Below are 11339 nucleotides of genomic sequence, written 5' to 3'. Positions count from 1 at the left end.
TTACACATGCAGATCTTTAAACGTGAGATGGCATTCATGTTATGTGGACAGTTTTCTTAATTATTGAGTTTAAGTGTTCCAGCCATGCCCATTGCTAACGGGTATAAAAACCTGTCATATTTCAACAGTTATATGAAAGTCAAGGCGATAGCCATTTATTGAACATGGGGGGTCCTGCCATTATTAAATATTTCTGTTTAATAATGCCCTGTTAAAGCCCTGTTAAAAAAAAATGCTACTTGTAGGGCAGTCGTAGCCTAGTGGTTAACGTACTGGACTAGTAATCAAAAGGTCACTGGTTCAAGCCCCACCACTGCCAGGTGGTTTTAATGTTATGGCTGATCAGTATATATATATATATATATTGATCAGCCATAACATTAAAACCACCTTCTTGTTTCTACACTCACTGTCCATTTTATCAGCTCCACTTACCATGTAGGACCACCACAGAGCAGGTATTATTTAGGTGGTGGATCATTCTCAGCACTGCAGTGACACTGACATGATGGTGGTGTGTTAGTGTGTGTTGTGCTGGTATGAGTGGATCAGACACAGCAGCGCTGCTGGAGTTTTTAAATACCGTGTCCACTCACTGTCCACTCTATTAGACAATCCTACCTAGTTGGTCCACCTCGTAGATGTAAAGTCAGAGACGATCGCTCATCTATTGCTGCTGTTTGAGTTGGTCATCTTCTAGACCTTCATCAGTGGTCACAGGACGCTGCCCACGGGGTGCTGTTGGCTGGATATTTTTGGTTGGTGGACTATTCTCAGTCCAGCAGGGCCAGTGAGGTGTTCAGCATTGTTGTGTCTGATCCACTCATACCAGCACAACACACACTAACACACCACCACCATGTCATTGTCACTGCAGTGCTGAGAATGATCTACCACCCAAATAATACCTGCTCTGTAGTGGTCCTGTGGGGGTCCTGACCATTGAAGAACAGGGTGAAAGGGGGCTAACAAAGAATGCAGGGAAACAGATGGACTACAGTTAGTAATTGTAGAACTACAAAGTGCTTCTATATGGTAAGTAATATATATATATATATATATATATATGATCGAGTGTTCACACTTGGCAATACAATCTATGTCATATAGGTTATTTGCATGATGATTGTGTAATAATCATATATGTGTAATTTGTTAGTATTTGTAAACAGTACAGTGAGTGTTAAAAGGACAGGTTTTTTATACAAGGTTCAACTGTGTTGGCCTCACATTTCCATTAGCATTTACGCACTTGCACTGAGTATCAAACGGAAAAATGTAATGAAATTATCAGCAGGAAATTGCACATTGAGACCCACTGATCCCATAAACATCAGTGGCAATAAGTCTAAAAAAGCATAAAAGGCCCTGAGGTCTAAGTGAAAGAGAAGCCAGTTAGAACCCAAAGTGCTTTAATTTACCAAATGACGTCGCATGAGCTGCAGTTTAAAAATAATTGTTAGCTGGAGTTACGTGTAAGCACTTGGCTAGCCTTCATCCTTTCAGTCTACTTACAGTTATGTAAGTTATGTGTGGCTCATCCAGTGAGTGGGAACTGAAAATGGCTACAGGAATTGCTAAACTCACATAGAAGACATTCAGGATGCTGCATCCAAAAAATATGCAATTAACAACCAGAGCACTTTGTGTACCAGACCATTCAGTATAATCTGACAGACTAGCCCTTAGACTCTCCTGCACAATACAGTTAGGCCATTAACATCCCATCATGCCTTATGGCATTTAGAAAAATAATGAGCAGGCCGAGTTGACCTTAAATTTAAATTAAAATACAAAGAGCAAAAGATTTAAGGCACTTTGAAAGCCTAATGCAAAAAGAATAAGCGGAGACATGGAAATAAATGATATGATCAGTCATCTTTGACCTTTTTCTCAACAAGTGAGAGAGTGCCTTTGGCATAACCAAAGAGAGGACTACATCCTGTATTTGTGAGTCTAAAAGTCATTCTTAAACCCCCCTTGTGGCTGTTTTATAATTGTACTGCCATGGTTTGGGTCCACTTGTTTCCTTTAGGGAAAGGGTCAATACGGATCACTGTGAAGTTTATCATTGATCAGCTGATTAATATGATGACACATATAATAAAATTTCTATCATAAGTAGTGGTTTCTTCCAGGATGACAATGCTAAAATCCACAGGTAAGAGAAAAACTAGCAGTTACTCCAAATAAGTTATGGGATGACCTGAAAACAGTAAGAACAGCAGTTAAACAGTTAACAATGTCTATTTACCTGCATTGCTGTCATAACAGTTCCCACTCCATGGATTTTTATTTTGTTTATTAAAGCTAATAAAAAGCCAATCACTTGAGAGGTGAGGCCAATTTCCTGACCTAAACCCTATTGAAAATTAAGAAGAACTTTAAAATCAGAAAGTTACTTTTAGACATTTGCTAAACAGAATGTTTTAACCAAAGTGCTTTAATAAGATAATGAATGTTTTTTTCAACTAAAAATTATTTGAATCTGTAACTGCAAACAATGATTCATTTGAGGTGTCTAAATACTTTTTACCATCTGTATCAGTTTGTTGGAGGTTTTTTATGATTACTTTGTTTATGCTAATAGTGTTGCACTTTTTGTTTATATTTGTAAGTTCATTCATCCATTCATTCACTTTCATAACCGCTTATCCAATCAGGGTCACGGGGGGTGCTGGAGCCTATCCCTGCTTTTCAGTGGGCGCAAGGCACACAGTAACACCCATACACACACCCATGCACCTATAGGGCAATTCAGTGTCTCCAATTAACCTGACTGCATGTTTTTGGACTGTGGGAGGAAACTGGAGGTCCCGGAGGAAACCCACACAGACACAGGGAGAACATGCAAACTCCACACAGAAAGGACCGGAACCACCCTGCCTGGGGATCAAATCCAGGCGACAGTGCGACCCAACGAGCCATCGTGTTGCCCCCTATATTTATGAGTATAATATCTAAATGAGACTAGAATAATAAATAAATAAATAAATAAATAAATTTAGTTTGTTTATGCATTTTCTTCCCTTTTTCTTCCTTTTTAGCGCGTCCAATTGCCCCATTGCGTCATGCTTCCTCTCCATCAATGCCGATCCCTGCTCTGATTGAGGAGAACGAAGCTAACCCACGCCCCCTTCGACACGTGGGCAGCATGCTGTATGCATTTTATCACCTACAATTTGATGAGTGCAGTGCAGCTCAGCGTTGTGTACGGAGAGACACACCCTGACAGCACTCTTTTCTCATCTCTGTGCAGGCGCAATCAATCAGCCAGCAGAGGTCGTAATTGCACCAGTCATGGGAGAGAGACCCCATCTGGCTTAGTCCCACCCATATCTGAACAACAGGCAAATCGTTGTTCATGTGGTTGCTGAGCCCAGCCGGCAGGCAGAGCTGAGATTCGATACAATGTATTCGAGATCCCAGCTCTGGTTCCAGCGTAGAAAAAGCAAAAGTAATAATAAAAAATATTTTTTGTCACAAGAGAAAACTGTTAAACAGATCAAAACATGATTCAGAATGCAGAAATGGATGCGGTAATGACTGGCACAAAAGGAAAAATACATCAACAAACTGATATATCAGGTTTACAAGATGCAAATTACTGGTACGCTTGAAGATCCTGAGCAGTCGGGATACAGGATGCTAAAAAATACATGATACATGAATAGTCACTCATTCATTTATTCATTTTCTTATCCGCTGTAGTCTATTAATGTACAGTATGATGTCACCTACAGTGAGTGCCAACAAAATGTGTTCCTAATAAAAAGGCCAGGAAGGTAAAACAGTATTTAAAATCCCAACAACACTGCTGCACCTGCTACACTCATACCAAAACAATACACTACTATGTCTTTACCAAACTCTATGTTATGTTAGTGTCAGTGCTGAGATTGGGTCCTTTTTTGCGGGTGTCAAAAAGTATGAGCAATATGTGTTTCAGTCAGTAATCTATACCCACATATGCTCATGTGTTTGGTAGGTGTAGCTTATTCAATAATCAGTGAATGTACATTGACTATTTGATTATTTATCATGTATCATTTATTTAATATTTGGATACATGCTGGGACACTGAAATATTATTCAGAGTAGAAATTGCTGTGTAAAACTTAAATGTCTTTCCCACATTTTGCCAACATATGCCTAAAAGGTTCACAAGCAGGACCATCCAGCTTGGCACTTTAACACAATGAAACAGTATGTGTGCACCGCTCTCAGAACGTATGTCAATGAAAACAATTAAAGATTTTGACTTGGTCGGCTAAAAGGCCCAATCCTTTTTTATTCAAGCCATAAACAATGAATCGACTTTGTAAATCTGCCACCTGAGGACCCAAAGTGAAGAGGAGCATCTATTAAACCAAGTGCCTCAAATTGCAGAGCTCTCTGGATGGTGATTTTGCAGGGTAGGTGACCTGAAACAAACCACTACAGCAACTATGGAGTGCTGAGGGACAGAAATGGATGCTATTTGACTGGATAAATCAGATGAGCTGGACATCACTGAGTTGCAATCACTTCCTGAAGCCAGAACTAGAGGCACAAAGCCCAGAATCAAGCAGGAACTGAAATGGCTGTGTTCCAGGCTTGGCAGAACATCAACAGGGAAGATACCCAGCGTTTGCTGACGTCTGTGTTTTGGAGTACGCAGACAGTCATCAACGGCAAGGAATTTTTATAAATGGTAAGCATTAAATTTAGTGTTTATTTACTTCTGATCAACTAAAGTGACCGAACAAAAGAGTTGTAATTCCTAGACAGGTGAAACATTTAAGGAAAACCCTAAAAATTGGCGGAATCTATGCCAAGCCAGAGTAAAGCTGTTCTTTTTTGGAATTTTCAAGTGCATTTAGGCTTTCTGTTGGATTTCCATTTTCTTACAACCTCCTAAAAAGGCGGTAGGTGGAAGCAGGGGCCTTGAGTACATGGTCATGTGAAGCTTGCTAGTGACCCAGCTAGCAGAAGCCTAGTGCTGTAAACAACAGGCGTCCTGTTATTTAATTAGCCTGTTTCTGCTGCAATGAATTAACCTTGTACTATCTTACGGCCAGCCCTGCTGTCCTGGACTAAAATGTTGTTACAATCTTTCTGGCCTGTGGGGCAAACTCACTACATATTTATTCATACGCCAGAGCGGCCGATCCATACTGATCAATAACACAAATTATGTCTATGGAAGTGTGTCTTCCCTGTAGCTATTTATAGACTGCCTTTCGGTAATTTACTGGGATTTCTGTGGGCAATTATATACACTATATTGCCAAAAGTATTCACTCACCCATCCAAATAATTGAATTAAAGTGTTCCAATCACTTCCACGGCCACAGGTGTATAAAACCAAGCACCTAGGCATGCAGACAACTTCTACAAACATTAGTGAAAGAATGGGTCGTTCTCAGGAGCTCAGTGAATTCCAGCGTGGTACCGTGATAGGATGCCACCTGTGCAACAAGTCCAGTTGTGAAATTTCCTTGCTACTAAATATTCCACAGTCGACTGTCAGTGGTGTTACAACGAAGTGGAAGTGATTGGGAACGACAGCAACTCATACATGAAGTGGTAGGCCATGTAAAATGACAAAGCGGGTCAGCGGATGCTGAGGCACATAGTGCACAGAGGTCAATCACTACAGACCTCCAAACTTCATGTGGCCTTCAGATTAGCTCGAGAACAGTGTGTAGAGAGCTTCATGGAATGGGTTTCCATGGCCGAGCAGCTGCATCCAAGCCTTACATCACCAAGCACAATGCAAAGCGTCGGATGCAGTGGTGTAAAGCACGCCGCCACTGGACTCAGTGGATGCAGTGGAGATGTGTTCTCTGGAGTGACGAATCACGCTTCTCCATCTGGCAATTCGATGGACGAGTCTGGGTTTGGCAGTTGCCAGGAGAACAGTGGGTCTCGAAGCACCTACAATCACTGGACATAAGGTAGGATTAAACTTATGGAAAGGGCGCCAGTTAGGGATGTAACGATACACTCTACCCATGATGCAATACGATTCATGATACTGGGTTCACGATATGATTTTTTCCCGTTTTTTTAAACAAAATGAAATTGAAGACAAATTATGACAATTATGCAATTACGACCTCTGCAGGCTGATTGATGGCGCCTGCAGAGAGATGAGAAAAGAGTGCTGATCAGGGTGTGTCCTCTCCGTACACAACGCTGAGCTGCACTGCACTTGTCAAAGTGCAGGTGATAAAATGCATACGGCATGCTGCCCACATGTCGGAATGAAATTTTAAAACAAATCACATTAAATAAAGAAATGAATAATACAAACAAAGAAAGTATCCTCACATAAATAAATTTGGCTGGAAAATCCCGTACAACTCTGTGTAGTGATGTCAATCAGGCGAGGTGAATAGCGCCAGCGCCCTCTGCTGTTTACAGTGAATATCGATTCATTTTACATGAATTACTGATTCGAATAGTGGCACATGTGCACGATTTTTAACTGCCTTGGGGTGCATCGTTACATCCCTAGTGTCAATCAGTCGCAGGGCGACATACACACATTCACTTAGGCACTCATTCACATACTCACATATAGGGACAATTTGGGACAGCCAATTTACCAACAGGCATTCTTGGGAGGTGGAAGAAAACCCAATTACCCAAAGAAAACTTGAAAACATGTAGTGGTGGTGGTGGGGATGTTAATATTCACACCATTACCTGTTGTAAAACAGCATCAGGCAGTACCTTGGACTGTCTGTCACTTAAACCAGTGCTGACCGATGGATTCAATTAGCCAGTTAGGATTGTGACTGCTCTAAGATTGATGAGACGCCGCTCAGTGTGGGTGCAATAGATGCTAGTGCGCTGAAGAAGAAATTTACTTTAAGAAAATGTGCTCCTGAGTTGACAGAGGAGGTATTTTTTAAGTAAATAATGAAATGAGAGGAGAGAATAAATAAAAAGAGGGAGTGGGGAGTGTTTTTCACAGACACTATATGTACCTGACTATAAGCCTGTTGGACAGCTCATTCCAAAACCATGTGTATTATTAATATTAACATTAATATATTCTGTGATATCTTCTGTGAGGGCATGTTCATGGACATTTGCGTTCATTCAGTCAAACAAACATTTGTAAGATCAGTCAATAATGTTGGACTAGAGGTTCTGGCTTGTAGTAGATGTTCCAATCCATCCAAACAGTGTTTAATGTGGTTGAGTTCAGGACTCTGTGCAGGCCACTGGAGTCCCTTCACACAGTGAAGTCATGCTATAACAGGAAAGGGCATTCCCCAGTCTGTTGCCATAAAGTTAGAACCAAGACATTTTAATAGAACTGCTTTTATACACCAATGAGCCAAAACATTAGGACCATCAACAGTTTTGACTTGCCAAGAAGACATGGACTACAGTGCATCATGGTGCCTCTCCCATCTCTTCCATTGGTAAACAATGCACACATGCCAGAGCACCCATATAATCTTGGAGGAAACAGGTTTAATCAGACCAGTCAACCTTATTCTGCTGCTCCCATGTCTAGTTTCAATGCCAGCGTGTCCATTAGCATGGGCACAACGTCTGCAGCTATTCAGCCCTATTCACAAAAGAGCTAAATGCTCTATATGATGGGACACATTCACCTCATGAGCAGAATTATAATCATCTACAATTTGAGCCACAGTTGCCCTTTTATTGGTCCATACCAAACACCATACATAGTCTTTATGTCCTTAATGAGTCAATGAGTCTTGGTGTGTCCATTGTAGGTGCTTCAACAGAGGACAGGAATTAGCATGGGTGCAATTTGAGCCACAGTAGCCCTTCTAGTACCAGACACCATACAAAGTCTTTATGTCCTTAATGAGTCAATGAGTCTTGGCAGCCTAATGTCACCAGTTCTGCCTGAGTCCACTGTGAGAGGGTTCTCACCACAAGTGCCTGTGTTGATGTACTTCCTTGCTGTTTCAGAAATACTTCAACCCAGTCATCTGACAATCTGGCCCTTAACATTGAACCCATTCTTGTCTTTTGTGACATCTTTAATGCAGACCATGACTTGCCAGGATATGGACTACAGCACATCATGTGGCCATCTCTTCCATGGATGCACACCAATGCACACATGCCCGAGCACCCATATAATCTTGGAGAAAACAGGTTTCGTCAGACCAGTCAACCTTCTTCTGTTGCTCCCATGTCTAGTTTCGATGCCAGCGTGTCCATTGTAGGTGCTTTCAACAGAAGACAGGAATTAGCATGGGTGCAGCATCTGCAGCCCCATTCTCCTCATCAGCAGTATTATAATTATCAGCAGTCTGAGCCAAGTAGCCCTTTTATTGGTCCATACCAAACACCATACATAATCTTTATGCCCATAATGAGTCAATGAGTTTTGTACGTGGCTTGTTCTGCCTGGTCCTCTGTCAGCGGGCACTTACCACAACTGCCTGTGAGAGCTCCTTGCTGTTTCAGAAATACTTCAACTTAGTCATCTGACCATAGCAATCTACCTTGTTACCAAATCACTCAGGTCTTTATGCCTGATCATATCTGCTGCTATCAACATGTGTACTAAAGGTACAGTAAATAGCATCAGCCCAACATTTAATACGCCCCTGACTCTCATGCACATTGAACCCATTGTTGCCCTCTGATAACACCTTTCATGCAGACCACATTTGTCCAAGCAAAACTGCAGAGTAGAACAACGCTGACCAGAGCTGCCTGGTTTATTGGTTTATTGTGTAAACCTTCAAGCTAAATAAATCACTCCTCGCTGGTATTCACAAAACGATTCTCAGTGCTGAACCAAACCGCATGCTGGCTCCATATGTGCTCTAATTGGTCTCTGGACAATTTTAATTTCAGCCATGCAGAAATCTGACAATGATTAACCTCATTGTTGACTTGTCTTATTTAAAGGATTGTTTAGGATTTTTAACAAACCAAAGTACTACATTTTTATAGTAAATTATGTATGATTTGGGTTTTTGGAATAACACAAATCTTTTGCAGTAAGTTAATAACAATCATAATCAATTTTCTTGGTGTGTAAAACCTACGACAATTTTGTACAAAGTTGTATACATTTCGATTTTGAGATTAAAGTCTAAATTGTTTCGAGATTAAAGTCAAAATATTACGAGATTAAAGTCAAAATAATTACGAGATTAAAGTCAAAATAATTTAGACTTTACTCTCATAATATTTTTACTTTAATATCGAAACAATTTAGACTTTACTCTCATAATATTTTGACTTTATTCTCATAATATTTCGACTTTAATCTCGAAATAATTTCGACTTTATTCTCATATTTTGACTTTAATCTCGAAATCATTTCGACTTTATTCTCATAATATTTCGACTTTAATCTCATAATATTTCGACTTTATTCTCATAATATTGTGACTTTATTCTCATATTTCGACTTTATTCTCATAATATTTTGACTTTAATCTCGAAATCAAAACTTGAAAATATTTTTTACAGTGGCCCTAATACACTGTCGTATAAACCAGCTAGTTTGACGCACCTCCTTTCTAACCTAACCCACTGCAGGAAGCTAAAACAGCCCACAGACATCAGACCAAAGTAGTTACATGTGTAAATGAGAAAATAGCATCATGTCCTCTTTATAGGTTTCGTGTGACATTTTCAGTTGGTTTTGAAGACAGGAGGTCGTTAATAGCAGGATGTGAGTCATGGTTCTGTGGATTTTTTAACATACCGCAGTGAAGAGCGCATGTTTTCGCTTGGTTGAGGCCAGTTCAATTAAATTTGGAGTGAAACACTGCCATCTAGTCGCCAACAAAGCCAGTACATCAGTACAGAGATTTCAAATACGCAACGACTGGCCAAGTTATCATAGCATCCATCATAGCAATTAAATTACTGTTAGATGTAAAATGGACTAAGGCATGCATATTTAAATTAATCTACTCAGTTTAAATGTAGGTGTGCATTAGACATTCAGTTTAGATTCAAATCAGGTGAATAATGACACAATTCATTCCGGTGTATTGCACAGTTCTGGTAAAGAAGTGATAATCATAAAACACATTGGAAGGTGCACTGCCAAATCCATAACCTGTGTAGTGCTTGCCAGGATTTGGACATTATACACCGATCAGCCACAACATTAAAACCACCTATTTGTTTCTACACTTACTGTCCATTATATCAGCTCCACTTACCATATAGAAGCACTTTGTAGTTCTACAATTACTGACTGTAGTCCATCTGTTTCTCTGCATGCTTTGTTAGCCCCCTTTCATGCTGTTCTTCAATGGTCAGGACCCCCACAGAGCAGGTATTATTTAGGTGGTGGATGATTCTCAGCATTGCAGTGACACTGACATGGTAGTGGTAGTGTTAGGGTGTGTTGTGCTGGTATAAGTGGATAAGACACAGCAATGCTGATGGAGTTTTTAAATACCGTGTCCACTCACTGTCCACTCTACCTAGTTGGTCATCTTTGAGATCTTCATCAGTGGTCACAGGACGCTGCCCACACGGCGCTGTTGGCTGGATGTTTTTGGTTGGTGGACTATTCTCTTAAACACAGTGAGGTGTTTAAAAACTCCATCAGCACTGCTGTGTGTGATCCACTCATACCAGCACAACACACACTAACACACCACCACCGTGTCAGTGTCACTGCAGTGCTGAGAATGATCCACCACCCAAATAATACCTGCTCTGTGGTGGTCCTGGGATTGTCCTGACCATAGAAGAACAGCATGAAAGGGGGGTAACAAAGCATGCAGAGAAACAGATGGACTACAGTCAGTAATTGTAGAACTACAAAGTGCTTCTATACGGTAAGTGGAGCTGATAAAATGGACAGTGAGTGTAGAAATGTCATGGCTGATCAGTGTATGTCTGTGTGTAGTTTTTAACACAAATAGAGGAAATCTAGCAAAACAGAAATTCAGACCTCAGCAGAGAAATGCTTCTTTCATCAGCACTCCACCTACTTCTACCTCCAAGGTCAGAAAGCACCAGACTAGATCGTGTGTTTATTCACATCCACAAAAGCTTCAGGTTTTCATACCAACCATGCAGGATGTTTACCTGGAGACGTCCGATCAGTCATCTTAGTTCTAAGACATGAGGATTAAACGAGTGAAATCAGGTGTAGGCTACGCTTGGATGTGATGAAAATCTTCAGCCACACAGGACCCTTGTGGATGAGATTAGAATTCTAATGCACCTTAAAAGTATAGCAACACTGAGCTTTTATTCTAAGCTCCATCGACTGCTTTACACATAACCCTCCCTACGGCATGCGGCCGCATTGCTTTTTTTAAATGTGGCGGCATCGTAATTGTACTTGTATTGCCGGCAAAGCATTTCTGATT

Source organism: Trichomycterus rosablanca, chromosome 12 (genome assembly GCF_030014385.1).
Source record: "Trichomycterus rosablanca isolate fTriRos1 chromosome 12, fTriRos1.hap1, whole genome shotgun sequence".
Classification (NCBI taxonomy): Eukaryota; Metazoa; Chordata; class Actinopteri; order Siluriformes; family Trichomycteridae; genus Trichomycterus; species Trichomycterus rosablanca.
The sequence above is the reverse complement of the archived record's forward strand: the minus strand, read 5'-3'. Positions refer to the sequence as shown.